Source organism: Euprymna scolopes, chromosome 46 (genome assembly GCF_053919585.1).
Source record: "Euprymna scolopes isolate OS-2025 chromosome 46, ASM5391958v1, whole genome shotgun sequence".
Lineage (NCBI taxonomy): Eukaryota > Metazoa > Mollusca > Cephalopoda > Sepiida > Sepiolidae > Euprymna > Euprymna scolopes.
This window is the reverse complement of record NC_136527.1, coordinates 204,526,630-204,549,928: the sequence shown is the minus strand read 5'-3', so window position 1 is coordinate 204,549,928 and position 23,299 is coordinate 204,526,630. Positions and strand designations below refer to the sequence as shown.

The following is a 23,299-nucleotide window of genomic DNA, read 5'->3' as shown; positions in this document are numbered from 1 at the left end:
TCAGTAGCTGTAGACGACAGCTAGACGAATTCCTTACGATTAAACGTTCATTACATTTACATGCAAATTACATACAATCAGAACGTTGGAATTGAAGTGGATAATAAACGGGTCGAGAGAAATGGCGTATTTCTTGGTATTACAGAGATTAAGGGTGATTAAGCGGAGGGAGTATAGACCTACGACTGAGAGGTACTTGGAAGAAGTAGGGAAGAACTTCGGATTTTGATTGTATTATCGGGGTGAGCGCGTACGCAGACCCCACACTTAGAAATAGCATGTCCGAGTCATCCACATTTGCGACGATCGCAAAGGTCAACCCAACCGCAGTGCAATGGATGGGCCTCTCTCTGGGGGAACGACCTTAATGATCACCGTTACCCCTACATCAGGTAAGTATAGTTTTTCATGTGCCCACCACTGTTTTTATATCACACTTCTATACTAACCACCGACAAACACCAATAAAAAAGCTAAAATACCTCCACATAATTCTCACCAATATCAGTATATCACAACATTTCATTCACTAATAACAACAATTCATAACAAATAATTTACTATCATTTAAACGTACCAACATTTTCACAAAATACCTCAATTCTTAACGGAACTTTCATTTTACTGTAATATTCAATGTCAAGGTCGTTTACATGTGAACAACATAAATTCATAATCTTTTTAATGAGAACAAATACAAACGAATGAAAACTTTTAGAATTCAAACCAAAGCACTAAACCAAAAACATATTTATGCAATTAAATCAAACAGTTTTGTATTTCATTAATTGGCATTTGTACAGTTTAATCAAGACATAAAAAATAAAAATATTTAGAAAAAAAAAACGAGTTATATTGTACGTACGCGTTATGGAATGAAGTTCTCCGAAAAAAAAGTAACTTAATTTGATCAAATACTTTTTCTTACAGAGGAAATCAAATTTTATTGTAATCGATCTATCATCGCAATTTGGCTATTTGGGGTCACGAGGAGGGCCAGGGGTGGCTTTATACAAAGGACAAAATGAAAAAAAAGATTAAAAAAGGACAAAGAAATTCTGTGAAATAAGTGATAAATATTTTTCCAGGTATTTTTTCTGCTCATGTTTTAAAACAAAATAATTTCGTCCAAATTTGGCAAACTTTAAACATTTATTGGAGTTATCTTCTCCTGGCGTTCCCTTCTCTTAAGCGAAAAAAAAAGATGGCCGTTAACCGATCGATCTCATTAAAATTTGATTTTCCTTGGCAAAAATAAAAAAATAAAAAATAAAAAATAACTGCTGGACCAAATCAAATGATTTCCTTTTTCATGAAAACTTTAATCCATAACGAGTACATACAATATATTTTTTTAATATTTTTATTTTTTGATTTCTTGATTAAAGTGTACAAGCACCCATTAATCATATCAAAGGACGGATGAAACAAACATAAATTAAAAATTATGATCTAAAGAGTTATTTTCTCTTACATGAGCACTGAGCAGTAATTTAAAAAATGCCAACAGACGCTATATTTTTTTTGTTCATATGTTAATCTCATGGAATAATTTGCGTCGTCGTCGTCGTCGTCGTCGTCGTCGTCGTCGTCGTCGTCGTCGAGGTAATCGATAATATAGCATAGTTCCTATAACATTTGCCGTACCAAAACAAATGACTGAAATGTGTCGTACTGGTGTTCCAAAAAAGAATAACCAGGAGAATAGCAAGTACTTACTAAATACAACAAAAGTATTTTGTAAATAAAATATCAAAGAAAATGAAATGATCGGAGTTATCTTCTCCTGGCGTTCCCTTCGCCTAAGCGAAAAAAAAAGATGGCCGTTAGCCGATCGATCTCATAAAAATTTGATTTTCCTTGGTAAAAAAAAAATCATAACTGCTTGATCAAATCAAGTGATTTCTTTTTGCATGAAACCTTTAATCCATAACGAATACATACAATATATTTTTTCAATAGTTTTATTTTTTTATGTCCTAATTAAACTGTACAAGCACCCATTAATCATTTCAAAGCACGGATGAAACAAAAATAAATTAAAAATTATGGTCTGAAGAGTTATTTTCCCTAACATGAGCAGTAATTTAAAAAATGTCAATAGACGCTATATTTTTTTTCCATAATCTCATAATAATTTGCGTCGTCGTCGTCGTCGTCGTCGTCGTCGTCGAGGTAATCGATAATATAGCATAGATCCTGGCTTTACTATAACAATTATTTAGGCAAACGACGCTGATAATTAATGTAAATGATATAAAATATACTTTTAAAAGTTATATTTGTGACGACAGAAGGAAAACAGGTTTAGTTTATCAATTTTAATGTAATTACGAAAAAATAAGAAAAACACCAACGTTTTTATTTTGCTAATTTGCTAGCGATCTTTCAAGAACAAATAAAAAAATAACTAATTTTTTTTATGTGTAATTATTGTATACACTAGAATCATGTATATAGATGTTTGTACAAATACATTTTATTCACTTTTATTCTTGAGAAAAAATATTTTTCTCAGTACGCCACACACAGCTTTATGTATATATATATATATATATATATATATATATATATATATATATATATATATATATATATATATATATATATATATATATACAGTGATGATCATATTTATTGGCACGGTAAAATAAAAGTTAAATTTTGTCTAATAAATTCTAAAAAAGGGATTACATTAAAGAAAATAACAAAGTATATTATGTATTTTTAACTGGCCTTTCCGATGCAGCAATCGGATTTTAGAAAAAATAAATAAAGGAACAACAAACATAATTGCAAAAAACCCTTGTTCAAAATTATTGGCACGATTTATTTAATAATCAATTGTATAGCCTTTGGCCTTGATTACCTTCCTCAGTCGCTTTTCATAGTTTACAACCAAGTTGTTGCACTCTTCAGTAGTAATTTTAGCCCACTCTTCCTGACAATAATCCTCCAATTGAATAAGATTCTTAGGCTTCCTTTGCATTACCCTCAATTTTAATGTTCTCCATAAATTTTCAATTGGATTAAGGTCTGGGCTTTGTGATGGCCACTCCAAAACATTAATATGATTGTCCTCAAGCCATTTCTTAGTCAGTTTAGCCGAATGCTTTGGGTCATTATCTTGCATGAACCACCAACGACGACCAAGTGAGAGCTCTTTAGCAGAGTCTTTCAGGTTTTCATCCAATATTTTAACATAATCTTCCTTTTTTATGCTACCTGTGACCTTAACAAGTCGCCCTGGTCCAGAGGCAGCAAAGGATCCCCAAAACATCAAACTGCCTCCATCGTGCTTCACTGTGGGTATGGTGTTCTTAGGCAGGAAAGCTTCGCCAGATGTTCTGTAAATATAAGACACTTTATTATGGCCAAATAACTCTATTTTCGTTTCGTCAGTCCATAGAACACGTTTCCAGAATGCAACATCTTTATCAATATGACGTTTTGCAAAGGCTAGCCTTGCTTTCAGGTGCATAGGCTTCAATAAGGGAGTCTTTCTCGGACGACATGCTTTTAAACCAGCTCTCTTCAAAACTCTACCAACTGTATGTCGAGATACATTCACTCCAGAGGTGCTCTGTTCATCAACAATCTCCCCAACAGAGATCCTTGGGTTTTGTTTTACTTGTCGAACAATTTTCCGTTCATCTCTTGGGGAAAGAATCCTTTTTCTCCCTCTACCCTCTAAACTCATAACGTGGCCTTGCGATTTGAACTTGTTTATTATGGCTCTAACAGTGGATTTGGGAAGGTTTAGTTTCTTTGAAATCTTATCATAGCCCTCCCCATTGGTATGGCATGCTACAACAAGCTTCCTGACGTCTTCGCTGTGTTCCTTAGTTTTAACCATGGCGATTGAAAATTATAATTTAGTCACTTATAATAGTTTAAATAAATCGCTATCTAAAAATTATCTGAAAAAAAAATATTCACTGAATTAGCGTTAAACAAGCATAATATGGCTATAAAAAAGTTCAGAAAGCACGTAAACCGGAAATTGATTGATATTATACTGATACTAAAAGAAAAACAAAGCCGTGCCAATAATTTTGAACAAGGGTTTTTTGCAATTATGTTTGTTGTTCCTTTGTTATTTATTTTTTCTAAAATCCGATTGCTGCATCGGAAAGGCCAGTTAAAAATACATAATATACTTTGTTATTTTCTTTAATTTAATCCCTTTTTTAGAATTTATTAGACAAAATTTAACTTTTATTTTACCGTGCCAATAAATATGATCATCACTGTATATATATATATATATATATATATATATATATATATATATATATATATATATATATATATATATATATATATATATATATATTACGAAATATAATATATATATATATATATATATATTACGAAAAAAAAACGCCAACGCTTTTATTTTGCTAATTTGCTAGCGATCTTTCCAAAACAAATAAAAAAACAACCAAATTTTTATGTGTAATTGGTTTATACACTAGAATCATGTATACAGATTTTTGTACAAATAAATTTTATTCACGTTTATTTTTGAGAAAAAAATATTTTTCTCGGTACGCCACACACAGTTTTATATATATATATATATATATATATATATATATATATATATATATATATATATATATATATATATATATATATATGTGGGGACATTTTACAACATTGCGTTACTTCTCTATCAAAGGAGAAGGTAATACATGGGAGGGCGCAAAACATGATAAGTACAGCCAGAATGGTGACAACGCGACACTTGGCTGAAATGCACAAACAAACTAGAAACAGCTACTACACTTCCATCGTTAGTCGTTGATTGACTGTAAAACATCAGGTTTAAGTCTGGAATTATAAGTTAAGGTTATCGTAAAGTTAACGGAATCGAATCTGATAAAAATAAGTCGCAATTTTCATTATGTAATCATGTGATTATTGTTTTGTTTCTTGTTGGTTCAAATCTAGTTTTTGTTATTTGATTGACTTCGTTATTTGTTCAATTCCTTCCTTTTTGAATTGTTTTTGTGAAATATTCAGCTTTGCATTTTTTTATATTTGGATTATTTGGATTACTGTTCTCATCTTGGATGTAAACAGTAGTTCGACTAATCCAAATCATAATGAAATGTTCAATCTTTTACACGAGGAACAAAATAATGATTACACCGTTTTACGATGAACATAAGTTCTTTGTTCTGAAGCAGTTGATTTTTTCTTCTTCTTTTAATAATTTCACGTTTAAATCGTGTTTTTTTATCTTTTTATTTTGATTCTTTTCTATTTTCATATATTTAATTGCTCAATGAATTGGACACACAAAACAAAATTTGTATCAATTTGCTAAAGATTATATTAAGAAATCATAACAAACAAACAAATTTTCTGCGTTTGGACATAAAAGAAAAACGATTTTTTTTTCGCATTAAATTCCTGGAATGGAAGGTAAGTTTGTTTTTTTTCCCTTTACAGCAATATTATTCAACAACTTTAAAATAATCTTTAATATTAAAATACGTTTATTTTTTTTTGCAATCCAATAAAAATGTTGGTTTCGTGAATAATATATATATGAAATGTGACCATGTGTGTCCAGTGTCAATTTCTTTCCAGCTCCTCAAAAAACCTTTAAAATGACAACTTTTCTAGGTGTTCAATGGTGCTGAAAACGAATATCAGATTTAAATTTGGGTCATATAAGTAGTTTTCATGATATGAAGAAAGTACTTTTTCAAAAAGTGGGAAATCACTTGCTTATATAAATGTAACGTAAAAAAAGCACCCACTTTCTGGTCACCTAATAATTTCGTCATATAAAACAAATTTGAAAATGAAAAAAATAAACAATTTCTCAGTAAAAAACAACGCCGGTTTTTGGGGATGCTGAAAGCAAATATCACAATTTAAAATGGCTTTATGATATGAAGAAATTACTAAGTGACCAGAAAGTGGGTGCTCATTTTACGTAACTTTTATATAGAAAAGTGATCCCCCACTTATTGCAAAAGTAATTTCTTTATATCATGAAAACTACTTATCTGACTCAAATTTAAATGTGATATTCGTTTTCGGCATCACCGAAAACCTATTCGTCGTCATTTTAAAGTTGTTTGAGGAGTTGGACAGAAACTTGACATTGACCGAAATGTGTTTATTTAAGTAAAATTTAAATGTAAAAATACGTTTACAATATGAAAGGTAAGTTATTTTTTTACGCTTTAAAAAAATCCCATTCAATAACTTTTAACATAATCTAAAACACTATTTTTTTTTTTTTGCAATCTCCCTCAAAAATATTGATTCTTAAAATTATATTAAACATAAAAAAGTTTTAAATTTTATTGGAATCCAATAAAAATATTGATTTCGTCAATAAAAATGTGGGTGCTCATGCAGAGAGTGAGCCGAGCTGAAATAATAAGGTTATTATTTAAAAAAGCCATTCTTAACATGGGGAGGGTGTTTTGTACCTATTCTATACTTTAACCTTACAATTGAATAAAAAACATAAAACTTTAATTAAACTTGGAAGTACGATTTAAAAAATAGCGCGGATCAGTAAGTGCAATAGCACCGCCTATTTAATATAAATATATATATATATATATATATATATATATATATATATATATGTGTGTGTGTGTGTTTAGATTGGATAATATGTTACCCACACATAACTAACGGACTTTTGTAGCTTTTAATCTTGTATATATACATATATATATATATATATATATATATATATATATATATATATATATATATATATATCGATTGTTGATCTCTCTGAACGAAAGCCGCATTGAGATTCTGGGTAGATTCGGTCGGCAAGAACGTGTAGTCACAGTAATACTATACGTGTGAATAGCTTGCCAACGAAGCTCAACAGTGAGATACCGTAGTAGTTGTTACAGTCACAGCGGCCCCCTTTGTGTTTGTAGAGAGTGATGATATTTGCGTCTCTCATGCCCTGAGGCACTGAGCCTTCTCTCCAACACTGTATCAGAAGACTATGGAGGGGCTCAAGCAGGCTAGCCTTTCCACTTTTTAAGACCTCTGCTGGAATATAGTCCTTTCCTGAGGCTTTTCCTGATGGCAGTTTGTCTATTGCCCTCGATAGTTCTTCTATGGAAGGCTCCCCATCGAGCTCATGCATCAGCGGTAGACGATCAATGGCATCCAGGGCGGACTGATGTACCATGTTTTCCCTGGAGTAAAGCTCGGAGTAGTGTTCAACTCATCTGTCTAGCTGTTTAACTTTGTCTAGTATGGCTTCACCCGATTTAGACTTCAGTGAAGCAGTTTTGTTTATTATGGGTCCTGTAGCTCTCCTGATCCCGTTATACATATTTTTTATATTTCCTGTATCAGCTGCATGCTGGATAGACTTGGAGAGCTCCATCCAGTAGTTGTTTGCAGCTTCTCTTACAGCCTTTTGAACTGCCCTTTTGGAAAGCCTCAGTGCAGCCATCGATGTAGGAGATGGGTTGGCCTTGTATGAGAGCAAGGACAAACACTTTGCCTCAATCAGAGGGTTGAGGGTAGCAGAGTTGGCATCATACCAATCATTGCGTTTGCTACCTGTCCTCCTCCCAAAGACTTTGAGAGCTGTAGAGTGGATGGCATTTTTCAGTGTTTCTCACTGTTCAGATGCAGTCCGGGTGTTATCTCCTTTGAAGGTGGTAGTTAACTTCTTGATATGATCTTCTCCCTACGACAACTGCAAGAGAAGTGCAGAGAGCAAAACCAGCCTCTGCATGTTGCCTTCATAGACCTGCCCAAGGCATTCGATCTCGTGAGAAGAGATTGACTATTCAAAATTCTCCCACTGATCGGATGCCCACCAAAACTCCTCAGCATCATAAGATCCTTTCATGATGGCATGAGGAGCACTGTGCAATTTAATGGTGTCATGTCTGCTGAGGTCGGGGTGAGGAGTGGTGTCAAACAGGGTTTTGTGTTGGCCTCAACACTCTTCGGCATTTTCTTCTCCCTACTCCTGAAGAATGCTTTCAAGAACACAACGGATGGTATCTGCTTGCACTCCAGGTCAGATGGTGGTCTCTTCAACATCGCCAGACTCCGCTCCAGGACAAAGACCAGGACAGTTTGGATAAGAGACATGCTGTTTGCCGATGATGTAGCTATAGCATCGCATCAGGAAGATGGTCTTCAAAGACTGATGGACAGGTTTGCTAATGCTTGCAGCCTGTTCGGTCTCACTATCAGCCAGAAGAAAACCCAAGTCATGGGACAAGCAACCGCCTCCCCACCCAGCATCACAATCAAAGGCATACCACTAGAGGTCGTATGCCAGTTTCAATATCTAGGCTCCACTGCTTCAGACACCCTCTCTTTGGACGTGGAGCTAAACAAAAGGATTGAAAAGGCCTTCACAACCCTCTCTAAACTAACTAAAAGAGTCTGAGAAAACAGGCACCTTACCACTTCCACCAAGATGACCGTCGTCAGAGTGTACATCCTCAGTATTCTACTGTATGGGAGTGAATCCTAGACCACATACTCAACACAAGAGAGGAAACTCCCGGTCTTCCATATGAGGTGTATACGTAGGATGCTTGGTATCACATGGCAGGACAGAGTGAGTAATACTGATTTTCTGCAGAGAGCGGGCATCCCATCCATTTACTCCCTACTGCGTGAGCGACGTCTTCGCTGGCTGGGCCATGTGCGCAGGATGGATGATGGGCGCATCCCTAAAAACATCCTCTATGGCGAGCTTGCCTAAGGCTCAAGAAAGAGGGGGCGACCCCATCTTCGCTACAGGGATGTCTGCAGGTGTGACATGAAGGCTTTCTCAGTGGACAGGAATACATGGGAAGCCTCTGCAGCTGACAGAACTGCCTGGAGGAAACTGATACGCCAGGGGATTATCATCAACGAGAGGACCCTCCATGTTGAAAACGCTGCAAAGAGAGCTAGGAGAGGAGCGAGTGTACAGGCGGAACAGCCGGATGAAGTGGCAAATTGCATAACAACCTTCGTATGTCAAGGCTGTGGCAGACTATGCAAATCAAGAATTGGTCTCTACAGTCACACAAAAGGATGCATACAGGCAAACTCTTAATACGGCGCTGATCCATAGTCGTTTTGACTGACGGATGCCACACACACACACACACACACGTATATATATATATATATATATATATATATATATATATATATATATATATATATATATATATATATATGTGTGTGTGTGTGTGTGTGTGTGTGTGTGTGTGTGTTTAGAAATAGTTTTCTCTCCTAATTTTCCTATTATGTCGCTAGATAATTGCGTTTGAATTTTTATATTTTATTCAATGTTTTAGGTTTTGGAATACTGAAATAATGATTCTTTTATTACGTTTACATAAAATGATTTTTTATTACATTTACATAAAATGATTCTTTTATTACGTTTACATAAAATGATTATTTTATTTCGTTTACATGAAATGATTTTTTATTAAGTTCACATAAAATGTTTTAGGTTTTGGAATACTGGAATAAGGATTCTTTTATTACGTTTACATAAAATTATTCTTTTTTATTACATTTACATAAAATGATTCTTTTATTTCGTTTACATAAAATGGTTATTTTATTTCGTTTACATGAAATGATTCTTTTATTTCGTTTACATAAAATGGTTATTTTATTTCGTTTACATGAAATGATTCTTTTATTTCGTTTACATAAAGTGATTATTTTATTTCGTTTACATAAAGTGAGCACTTAACAGAAACTTAATAGAGACAAAATAATTGGTAAATATTTACCATCGAATCCAACGTAGATTTAGTGCTAAATAAATAAATAAAAATGTATTTTTTGTTTGCCATTACGTCTGAAAGCCATTAAAAATATTGCGAAAAATAGAATGAAAAACACAAAAGTTAAATATGTAAGACTTCGTTTTATAAATTAAACTTAAAATGATATTTAGATTTTTATAAAAAATTTGTGTTTATTTACTTTAGTGATTTCTGAGAAAATAATAATGTTTACCATGAACAAAATAAGTTGATCCAAAGTTTGTCGAATAATGATAATTTTCTTTTAATAAAGTTTTACATAAAATGAGGCCTCATTATTGGTCATCACCAATTAACAGAAACTGAATATAGAACATAATAATTGGTAAATATTTACAATCGAAATCAGCAAAGTTTTTCAGTATTCCATTGTTTTTTTTAGATTTTTTTTACTTTTAGAAATAGTTTCTTTTTTATTTTTTACACAGTGATCACCACTTATCAAGGCCCGGAAGCCACTCAGGAATGAGGGTTATTGCAAGTACAGTACGTTAGTGTGGAGATTTGATGAAGTGTTTACTTAAGGAGTGGTTCATTAGGAATTTGTTAACGTTGGACTTAAAGACATCCAGGTTGTAGTCCGGTGGGAAGCAGGCAGAGGAACAGAGTTCCACAGGCGTGCAGTTCTAAGAAAGAAGCTTTGTTCATGGAATCCACGTTTTGATTTAGGCACAGATATAGAGTGGGGGAAATTTTTCACAGCGGATTCAGCTAGACGGGTGTTTTTCGTGAAAGATTGGCGAGGGGGGACCAGATATTGGAGTTCAGACGAGCACCTGCCATGGAAATAACGATAAAACAAGGATAGGCTCGCAACGTCTCTTCTGTGGGAGAGAGGTTGCAGGGTAGAGAAAAGGGCATCCCCCACTAAGCCACAAAGTCTATTTTGTACTCTGTCAAGGCAGGATAGGCTGTTTTTAGCAGCTCCTGCCCAGATATGGCAACAGTATTCCATCCTTGGACGTACTTGGCTTTTATATAGATAGAGAATTGCATCAGTAGTGAGATATCTTCTGGAGCGGTAAAAGGATCCCACCATCTTTCCAGCAACCTTGGCAACAGACTTGATGTACGTGTTCCATTTCAGATCAGGAGTAAAGGTCAAACCCAGAAGCTTGTCAAAACACGGGGCCTCACCCAGACGAGAGCCATCCATCACAATTGATGCCAGATGGGGATCAGAGCGTTGATGATGTAAGGATAGGAGTTTGGTTTTGGATGCATTAAAGGTAACCAGCCACATCTTCCCCCACTGAACCACGCGCTCGAGATCAGAGGAGAGAGAATCAGAGAGAACTTTGTCATTTACAGCCTTTGATGTGTTGCCATAGATGGTCGTGTCATCAGCATAGATGTCAACGAATGCTTTAAATATGTGTTTAGGGAGGTCATTGATGTAGATCAGGAAGAGAGTTGGGCCCAGGATTGACCCCTGAGGGACTCCAGAATTTATATTGCAGGCCTCCGATTTTTGTCCATCTACCACTACTCTTAGGAGCCTATCGGAGAGAAATGATTTTATGATTGAGAAAACATTTCCAGTAATACCGTAGCTGGCAATCTTGTGAAGTAGACCTTTATGCCATATCTTGTCGAAGGCCTTTGATATGTCAAGAGCAATTGCCCTAGAAAGGAAGCCTTTGTCAAGAGATTCACTAATCCTGTGGGCTATAACGGTCAGCACATCTGCGGTAGATCTTGCAGAGCGGAAACCATATTGTGTGTCACTAAGAAGGTTATTCCTGCTGAGGTGGTTGACTATTTATCTATTTAATATGGATTCCAGCAACTTACTCAACACACAGGAGACTTATTGGTCTGTACTGAGAGGGAGATGACTTATCACCTGAATTCTTAAATACAGGCCAAACTGATGAGGTCTTCCAGGCAGTCGGAAAGCACTTCTCCTTAAGGCAGCGCTTAACTAGTTTCGTAAGTATGGGAGCAAGTTCTGGTTGAAGCTTTTTTAACACTATAATTGGGATGCCATCAGGGCCAGTTGCTTTACTGGAATCTAGGTTCTTGATTAGCTTGGCGACCTCATGCACGGATATTTGTATGTTATCTAGCTTGTTCTGTGTTCATCGCATAGGGTAGAATTAGCTGCAAAGTTCTTTGCAAATTGTTTGGCCTTGTCTGACGCTGACGAGATGACCTCTGGTCCATTGATAATGGTTGGGATAGAACGCACACTTCTGTTCAGGATCCTATTTGTTATTTGCCAAAACTGGTGGGAACCAAGCCGTTGATCAGCTACCTTGGATTTAACAGACTGGGCATATAGCTCTCTTGCATTTTTTTATTTCTCTTTTACAGTGGTTGCTGGCATTCCTGAAAGCAGCTTTAGTCTCAGTGCATCTATTACGTTGGTAGTTATGGAAAAAGTGATTTCTGTGCGTGATAGCAGCAGCACATTATGGGGAGAACCATGGCTGGCTGTTAGGTTTTTGTTGGAATTTTTTAGATGGTATGAATTGGTCTATGCCTACAATTAACCATTCGGTTAGATCTGATACTATAGAGGACACTTCCTTTTTAAACATGGAGTGCAGAGGTAAATCAAATATGAATGTATGGAAGCTATCCCAATCAGCTATAGAGTATCGGTATACAGTACGGTGAAGGGGTACGTCTGGGGACTTCTTACATTTCGTTTTTATCTTAACTGATACGACGGAGTGGTCGGAGGATCCTAGAGGAGAATGAACAGAGCATGAATATAGCTCAGGGGAAGTTGAGAGAAAAAGGTCTAGGAGGCTTGCATATTGACTGGGTGTATCGGGCACACGGGTGGGCTCGCGAACAATCTGAGTGAGGTCATAAGCAATGGCAAAATCATGACAAAACTTCCCCTCATCATCTGTCTTATTTGAATGGGTCAGCCATTCCACGTCATGGATGTTGAAGTCACCACAGATGTGGATGTTAGCCGAGGGATGTGCAGACAGTATGTGGTCTATTTTCTCAGATATGCTCTTAAAGAAAGTAACTCTGCTATTGTGGAGCCGATAGAGCGCAAATATAAATGCAGTGGTGTTAGTAAGTGCAACCCTGAAGGGTAAATTAGGATCTTCTCTAGAGGTTTTTGGGATTTGTGGAATAGGTCGGCATACTTGGTTAGAGCAGTACAGAGAGGGAAAGTAAGAGAGAAAAAGACAGGAAAATGTTTTTTTTATAGCACAGGAAAAGGTAAAGCCATAACAATTACATATTAGTATGGCATCGACAGGCCCTACCAGAGACTACTGCATGGTCCAAAGCTTTTTCTTCACCCTTTGTCAGAAAAATCACTCACTGAATGAGGACTGAGGGACAAAAAAGGAGAAGCTAGAGGGACTGGAGCTGCCGATAACACATCTACTCTCAATTTAAAAAAAAAGGGGAGGAGGGGAATAGGTACAAGTGACTTATTTATATCTAAGTAGTAAGCCCGGTGCTAAGTTAAAAATTCAGGACACTTTTGATGATAATCTCCCCTCCCATTTTAATGGGTGGAAGTTTCTCGTTATCTATCGAGTTTGAATCATTGGAGTTTCACCTTATAATTAATTAAAATCCAATAATTAATTTTTATCAATTTGTAAAGTCGGCTTAATATTGATTTACATTCGAGTTTAGATAATTATTCAAGGTTTTACTTTAGGAGGTTCGTTTTCATTGGTAACTTTTTCTGTGCTAATGGTACTGTATTATATTTCGAATGTAATTGAAAATAAGGCTAACTATATTAGATTGGCTAACCAAAAAGCAAGCATTTTCAATATAGGCAAGCTTACAGTAATAGTATATATTATGTATACTACTTAAATAAAGTCGTAACTTTATCTACTCTAATAGAGAATAATTTACGGTATTTTTTTTATCGTTAGCTTCTGGCATTTTGTTTGTTTTTATCGTTTACTTTGTAGCATGGCGGGGTGACGAATAAGACAGGAGAATACAGAAAAATACATAAATAAAACAAGAAAAACAAGTTAAACACAAGGTAACCTAAAAACATTTAGGATGAGTTTTAAGTAAATACTTAATGTGTTTGCCATAATGTTCCGTCCACCGTCTGTTTGCCAACTGGTGGCATGTTGTCGTGTTTTTCTAGAACGTAAGAAGATTTCTGTTTCCAGATAATAGAATAAAAGTCGTTACGTTCAGATGTGTAAAATATTTAATTTACATTTTTTTTTATTGTTAAAAAACTTCTAAATTTTTTTTTTATATAAAGTCCTAACTTTGTCTACTCTAATAGAGAATAATTTCCGGCAAAGTAGTTTTCTGTCTACAATTATCTATTATTATAAATTTACATTTTACGTGGTTTTCCTGTTTGATTTTACCAGTTTTTTTTTTATTACACCAAATAAGGCACATTGCCACTTTGATGTATGGGGCTATGATCAGGAAACTAAGTTGCAGGCCTACTATGTAGGGAGTTTAGCAGCAAAATGTATGTTTACATTACACTTGAATTTCTACATGTCAGTACAGTTGGAGAATCAAGACACCAGGGATCTTTACTGTGTATGGGTGGGACTTTGCTGCTTGTCGGGTTTGTCAGGGGTATTTTCAGAAAGGGGGTACAAGAGCCTGTAGTTCGTCAGAGAACCCACCATTAAAATACTTGTAAAACAAGTGGAGGGATGCAATATTTTGTTGATGGGACAGTGGCTGAAGCTTAGATGACAGTTCAGGATCTATTAGGTTGGCGACTCTCTTTTGAACCCTGCCCAGGAGCAAGAGACTAGTTGCAAATGTCACAACAATATCCCATACATAGGCGAATGGTAGCTTTGCACCAACTCAAATGTCAATACGCCATACATGGGCGAATGGTAGCTTTGTAGAGGTATAGGATATTTTCAAGTGTAAGTAACTTTCTAGCAGGGTAGAGAGAGCCCACCTTCTTCGCAGCAGTCTTGGCAATTATCTCGATGTATATATTCCAACTCATGTTTCCTTCCTTTGACAGAGTTAAAAGTAGACTTCGTAGTCTAGTGGGTAGTGCAATTTTCTCTTCCCTGCAAACTCTTTCTCATAGCCTGTCTCTGCTTTATAATTATTTTCATGGTAAGTGCTGAGTTTCAGTCTATAGCCCCCCCCCCCCTGCCAAACTTTCACAAGAAACACTCGTCTAGCTGAAAAAATTATCAATAATTTCCCCCACTCTTAATCTGTGCCTAAACATAAACATAGATTCCATGAACAAAGTTTCTTTCTTAGAATGCACACTTTTCCAGCTGACTATAATATGGTCATTTTCAAGTTCAACCTAAACATGTTCTTAATGATGCGGTTCCCTTAAGTAATCCAATGTACCAATAATTACGACGACAGTGTTACATTGACCACTGTATGCTTATTAACCCCCATCCTCGAGTGGCATCTGGGCCTTAATAATGGTAATTCTTTTGTAAAAAACATCATAAGTCAAACGTTGATATCTAACATTTCAAATGTAAAATTTTCACTGACTCAAAAAAATATCATAATTTATTATGATTTGTTAAACTTGAAACAATATATTAATTATTGTGTAGAAACAACTGTTAAAAAATAACAAATGTTACGAACTATTAAAAACTGGGATCGCAAATTTAAATCCAAAAAGTTTCAGCATTTTGTAAGAACATATTATGTGGAGATCATAAAATTCTATAAAGTTTCTTCCGTGAACAACTTGTGTTTAGTTCTAATTAAATAACTTTATACCTATTAAGTCTGCACTTTATAAACCACACACAAAATGGATAGTGCCAGCACAGAAATGTTAGGTAAGATTATCTAATCCAATGCTCACCAAAAAATGAAGTACAACCGCACAATATATATATTGTCTGGTTATTATGTGAAGATTATTATTAAGATGAATTAGTATTGATACAGCACATAAACATTTTAAGGGCCAATCGATTTGGCAGGTTAATTGTTACACATTCATAACACATAATACAATTTAATGTCCGGGTAAGTCTGCTATACAAACAGTGAAGATGATATTTAATGACAATATGGATACTTAGGGTTCGTTGAATTAGCATATCTTTCAATATAGCACTTAAAAACATTCGATGTTAAGGGAGAAACACTTTAAAGTCGTTAACAAATGATAATCATATGAAATCATATTTAATTCAATAAAAAACTCAATAATAATGTAAATCATATAAAATAATATTTAATTCAATAAAAAAAACTCAATAGTAATGATAATCATATGAAATCATATTTAATTCAATAAAAACTCAATAATGATGAAAAACATATAAAATCATATTTAATTCAATAAAAACTCAAAGATAATGATAATCATATGAAATAATATTTAATTCAATAAAAACTCAATAATAATGAAAATCATGTGAAATCTTATTTATTTCAATAAAAAACTCAATAATAATGATAATCACATGAGCCATTTTATTCAATAAAAAAATCAATAATAATGATAATCATATGAAATAATATTTAATTCAAGTAAAACTCAATAACAGTGATAATCATATGAAATAATATTTAATTCAATAACCAAGTAATATAATAATGATAATCATATAAAATAATATTTAATTCAATAAAAAACTCAATAATAATAATAATATGAAATAATATTTAATTCAATAAAAAACTCAATAATAATTATAATCATATGAAATAATATTTAATTCAATAAAAAACTCAATAATGATTATAATCATAGGAAATCATATTTAATTCAATAAAAACACAATAATAATAACCATATGAAATAATACTTAATTCAATAAAAACTCAATAATATTATAATCATATGAAATAATATTTTATTCAATAAAAAAACTCAATTTAATGATAATCCTATGAAATCTTATTTTATTCAATAATAATGATAATCATATGAAATCTTATTTTATTCAATAAAAAAAACTCAATACTAATGATCATCATATGAAATAATATTTAATTCAATAAAAACTCAATAATATTGATAATCATATGAAATATTATTAAATTCAATAAAAAACTCAATAATAATTATATTCATATTAAATAATATTTAATTCAATAAAAACTCAATAATAATGATAATCATATAAAATAATATTTTATTCAATAAAAAACTCAATAATAATGATTATTATATAAAATACTATTTAATTCAATAAAAAAACTCAATAATAATGATAATCATATGAAATCCTATTTATTAAAAAATAATGATAATCATATGAATGTATGAATTTTATTCAGTAATAATGATAATCATATGACATCTTATTTTATTCAATAAAAACTCAATAATAATAATCATATGAAATAATATTTAATTCAATAAAAATTAAATAATAAAAATCATATGAAATAATATTTAATTCAAGTAAAACTCAATAATAATGATAATCATATGAAATAATATTTAATTCAATAAAAATCAATAATAATGATAATCATATGAAATAATATTTAATTCAATAAAAAATCAGTAATAATGATAATCATATGAAATAATATTTAATTCAATAAAACATCAATAATAATGATAATCATAAGAAATAATATTAAATTCAATTAAAACTCAATTATAATGATAATAATATGAAGTAATATTTCATTCAATAAAAACCCCAATAATGATAATAATCATAGGAAATCATATTTAATTCAATTAAAACTCAATAATATTATAATCATATGAAATAATATTGAATTCAATAAAAACTCAATAATGATGATAATCATATGAAATAATATTTAATTCAATTAAAACTCAATAATATTATAATCATATGAAATAATCTTTTATTCAATAAAAAAACTCAATTTAATGATAATCCTATGAAATCTCTTTTTATTCAATAAAAAACTCAATAATAATGATAATCATATGAAATTTTATTTATTCAATAATAATGATAATCATATGAATGTATGAATTTTATTCAATAATAATGATAATCATATGAAATCTTATTTTATTCAATAAAAGAGTCAATAATAATGATAATCATATGAAATAATATTTAATTCAATAAAAACTGAATAATATTGATAATCGTATGAAATATTATCAAATTCAATTAAAAAAAACTCAATAATAATGATAATCATATGAAATAATATTTAATTAGTAAAATACTTTATAATAATGATAATCATATGAAATAATATTTAATTCAATAAAAAACACGCAATAATAATAATAATCATATGAAATAATATTTAATTCAATAAAAAAACTCAATAATAATGATAATCATATGAAATAATATTTAATTCAATAAAAACTCAATAATATTGATAATCATATAGAATCTTGTTTTATTCAATAAAAAACTCATTAATAATGATAATCCTATGAAATACTATTTTATTTAATAAAAAACACAATAATAATGATAATTATATGAAATACTATTTAATGCAATAAAAAACTCAATAATAATGAAAATCATATGAAATCTTATTTATTCAGAAATAATGATAATCATATGAATGTATGAATTTTATTCAGTAATAATAATAATCATATGACATCTTATTTTATTCAATAAAAATTCAATAATAATAATCATATGAAATAATATTAAATTCAATAAAAACTAAATAATAATGATAACCATATGAAATAATATTTAATTCAAGTAAAACTAAATAATAATGATAACCATATGAAATAATATTAAATTCAATAAAAACTTATAATAATGATAATCATATGAAATAATATTTATTCAATATAAAATCAATAATAATGACAAGTTTGTGCTCGTTTGACTTCATTGCCTATAACAATTCACTGTAAAATCTCTTAAAACTATATTCCTTAAAAATAGGAACCAGAATAAACTTTCTAAATATGAAACCATTTTTTAAATTTTTATTAAATGTGATGATCTTACATGTGATTAAGTTTTAAAAAATATATTAAGCTGAATTAGAGATGAACAGATATTTTCTTCATTAGTTTGAAATAATAGGATTGACACATTGAGAAATACACGAGAAGAAATAGAAAATGTAATCGTCTTCAGCAGAGAAAATATCAATCTATATGTGGTAGTTGTATTGTTATAAAATGTTTAGTTAAAAATCAAAATGATATAGGTTTAGTGTTAGTGTATGTTAATAATAATTTAACTATTTTGGTCTTACTAATATTAAATATAAAACATTAAAGTCGCTTATAAGTAAAACGTCTATGATTACAAATAATTTGAACGTTTAGATGAATTAAGAATGAACAAATATTTTAAAATAAAACATTCCAACGCAAATTTTCACTAGTTTCGTCTAAAACAGTAGAAGCCTTACAAGCAAAAAACAAACACTTTCTCATGAACGTCGATATATTTCTCTATAACAATGGTAAATATTACATGACGATTTTCACGTTGTATATAATGTATATATTCAATAAACATATCTTAAAATTGCAACGGTTTATTTCTCTCATAACAATCGTAAATATTACATGACGATTTTCACGTTGTATATAATGTATATATTCAATAAACATATCTTAAAATTGCAACGGTTTATTTCTCTCATAACAATCGTAAATATTACATGACCATTTTCACGTTGTATATAATGTATATATTCAATAAACATATCTTAAAATTGCAACGGTTTATTAAACTCATAACAATCGTAAATATTACATGACGATTTTCACGTTGTATATAATGTATATATTCAATAAACATATCTTAAAATTGCAACGGTTTATTTCTCTCATAACAATCGTAAATATTACATGACGATTTTCACGTTGTATATAATGTATATATTCAATAAACATATCTTAAAATTGCAACGGTTTATTTCTCTCATAACAATGGTAAATATTACATGACGATTTTCACGTTGTATATAATGTATATATTCAATAAACATATCTTAAAATTGCAACGGTTTATTTCTCTCATAACAATCGTAAATATTACATGACGATTTTCACGTTGTATATAATGTATATATTCAATAAACATATCTTAAAATTGCAACGGTTTATTTCTCTCATAACAATCGTAAATATTACATGACGATTTTCACGTTGTATATAATGTATATATTCAATAAACATATCTTAAAATTGCAACGGTTTATTTCTCTCATAACAATCGTAAATATTACATGACGATTTTCACGTTGTATATAATGTATATATTCAATAAACATATCTTAAAATTGCAACGGTTTATTTCTCTCATAACAATGGTAAATATTACATGACGATTTTCACGTTGTATATAATGTATATATTCAATAAACATATCTTAAAATTGCAACGGTTTATTTCTCTCATAACAATCGTAAATATTACATGACGATTTTCACGTTGTATATAATGTATATATTCAATAAACATATCTTAAAATTGCAACGGTTTATTTCTCTCATAACAATCGTAAATATTACATGACGATTTTCACGTTGTATATAATGTATATATTCAATAAACATATCTTAAAATTGCAACGGTTTATTTCTCTCATAACAATCGTAAATATTACATGACCATTTTCACGTTGTATATAATGTATATATTCAATAAACATATCTTAAAATTGCAACAGTTTATTTCTCTCATAACAATCGTAAATATTACATGATGATTTTCACGTTGTATATAATGTATATATTCAATAAACATATCTTAAAATTGCAACGGTTTATTTCTCTCATAACAATCGTAAATATTACATGACGATTTTCACGTTGTATATAATGTATATATTCAATAAACATATCTTAAAATTGCAACGGTTTATTTCTCTCATAACAATCGTAAATATTACATGACCATTTTCACGTTGTATATAATGTATATATTCAATAAACATATCTTAAAATTGCAACGGTTTATTTCTCTCATAACAATCGTAAATATTACATGATGATTTTCACGTTATATATAATGTATATATTCAATAAACATATCTTAAAATTGCAACGGTTTATTTCTCTCATAACAATCGTAAATATTACATGACGATTTTCACGTTGTATATAATGTATATATTCAATAAACATATCTTAAAATTGCAACGGTTTATTTCCCTCATAACAATCGTAAATATTACATGACGATTTTCACGTTGTATATAATGTATATATTCAATAAACATATCTTAAAATTGCAACGGTTTATTTCTCTCATAACAATCGTAAATATTACATGACGATTTTCACGTTGTATATAATGTATATATTCAATAAACATATCTTAAAATTGCAACGGTTTATTTCTCTCATAACAATCGTAAATATTACATGACCATTTTCACGTTGTATATAATGTATATATTCAATAAACATATCTTAAAATTGCAACGGTTTATTAAACTCATAACAATCGTAAATATTACATGACGATTTTCACGTTGTACATAATGTATATATTCAATAAACATATCTTAAAATTGCAACGGTTTATTTCTCTCATAACAATCGTAAATATTACATGACGATTTTCACGTTGTATATAATGTATATATTCAATAAACATATCTTAAAATTGCAACGGTTTATTTCTCTCATAACAATGGTAAATATTACATGACGATTTTCACGTTGTATATAATGTATATATTCAATAAACATATCTTAAAATTGCAACGGTTTATTTCTCTCATAACAATGGTAAATATTACATGACCATTTTCACGTTGTATATAATGTATATATTCAATAAACATATCTTAAAATTGCAACGGTTTATTTCTCTCATAACAATCGTAAATATTACATGACGATTTTCACGTTTATAATGCATATATTCAATAAAGATATCTTAAAATTGCAACGGTTTATTAAACTCAATAAAAATTATTTACATTTTCAGAGCATATTTGACTTTATTAAACATTAAATTCACATACATATTGTTTAAATTACTGCGTCTTACACGTGTTTCATTGCATAAACCATAAAAATCATCAGACTTTTCATTCATCAAAGAAAATGATTATTTTTCTTGGTTCAAAAATGAAACGTAATTTTAAAGCGAATTAACAAGGATTAAAAGATATAAATATCCAAAAGCACGTACAAAAAGTTAAGGAAAAGTAATTTTAAAACGAATTAAAACGGTTTAAAAGACAGTAACAAATCTACTGGTTATAGATACAACATTAATATGCAGAACTAAGAAATTGTTCGTAGACCATGAGTTGAATAGGCTAATTTTACAGGTAATATTTAAATTCATATTAAGCATTTTTTAGCTCAAAATGGGGAGCCCTACACCACGATCAGGAAAGGGTTATAATGGCTGCTCAAGACCAGGGATTGATGAGCAATGCATTCAAGAAAATGGCAAGTATCAGTAATGACAACAAATGCAGGTTCTGCCATACAGAATTGGAATGTGTGAGTCAGCATCATTATGCAGAAGAAAGAGAGAAGATTAGTTCGTAGCCGATGAGTTGAATAGTGTAATTTCACAGGCCATATTTAAATTCATACTAAGCTTTCAACATTAATACATTTTAATAATTTAGACTATTAGAAGGTGAAAATAATTAATATGCAGAAGAAAGAGAGAAGATTAGTTCGTAGACGATGAGTTGAAGAGTTGAATTTAACAGGCCATATTTAAATTCATACTAAGCTTTCAACATTAATACATTTTAATAATTTATACTATTAGAAGGTGGAAATAATTAATATGCAGAAGAAAGAGAGAAGATTAGTTCGTAGACGATGAGTTGAAGTGTTGAATTTCACAGGCCATATTTAAATTCATACTAAGCTTTCAACATTAATACATTTTAATAATTTATACTATTAGAAGGTGAAAATAATTAATATGCAGAAGAAAGAGAGAAGATTAGTTCGTAGACGATGAGTTGAAGATTTGAATTTCACAGGCCATATTTAAATTCATACTAAGCTTTCAACATTAATATATTTTAATAATTTATACTATTAGAAGGTGCAAATAATTAAAATAATTAATATGCAGAAGAAAGGGAAGATTAGTTCGTAGACGATGAGTTGAAGATTTGAATTTCACAGGCCATATTTAAATTAATACTAAGCTTTCGACATTAATACATTTTAATAATTTATACTATTAGAAGGTGAAAATAATTAATATGCAGAAGAAAGAGAGAAGATTAGTTCGTAGACGATGAATTGAAGTGTTGAATTTCACAGGCCATATTTAAATTCATACTAAGCTTTCAACATTAATACATTTTAATAATTTATACTATTAGAAGGTGAAAATAATTAATATGCAGAAGAAAGAGAGAAGATTAGTTCGTAGACGATGAATTGAAAAGTTGAATTTCACAGGCCATATTTAAATTCATACTAAGTTTTCAACATTAATACATTTAAATAATTTATACTATTAGAAGGTGAAAATAATTAATATGCAGAAGAAAGAGAGAAGATTAGTTCGTAGACGATGAGTTGAATAGTCGAATTTCACAGGCCATATTTAAATTCATACTAAGTTTTCAACATTAATACATTTAAATAATTTATACTATTAGAAGGTGAAAATA

At 30.7% G+C, this 23,299-nt stretch overlaps 1 non-coding gene across 1 annotated transcript; it reads right to left on the bottom strand.

Annotated features, from left to right (window-relative positions):
• Positions 1 to 237: 237 nt before the first annotated feature.
• Positions 238 to 400, bottom strand: LOC145271580 (U1 spliceosomal RNA). Its single transcript, XR_013865989.1, has one exon. It is a non-coding gene; the product is annotated as a U1 spliceosomal RNA (small nuclear RNA).
• Positions 401 to 23,299: the final 22,899 nt, after the last annotated feature.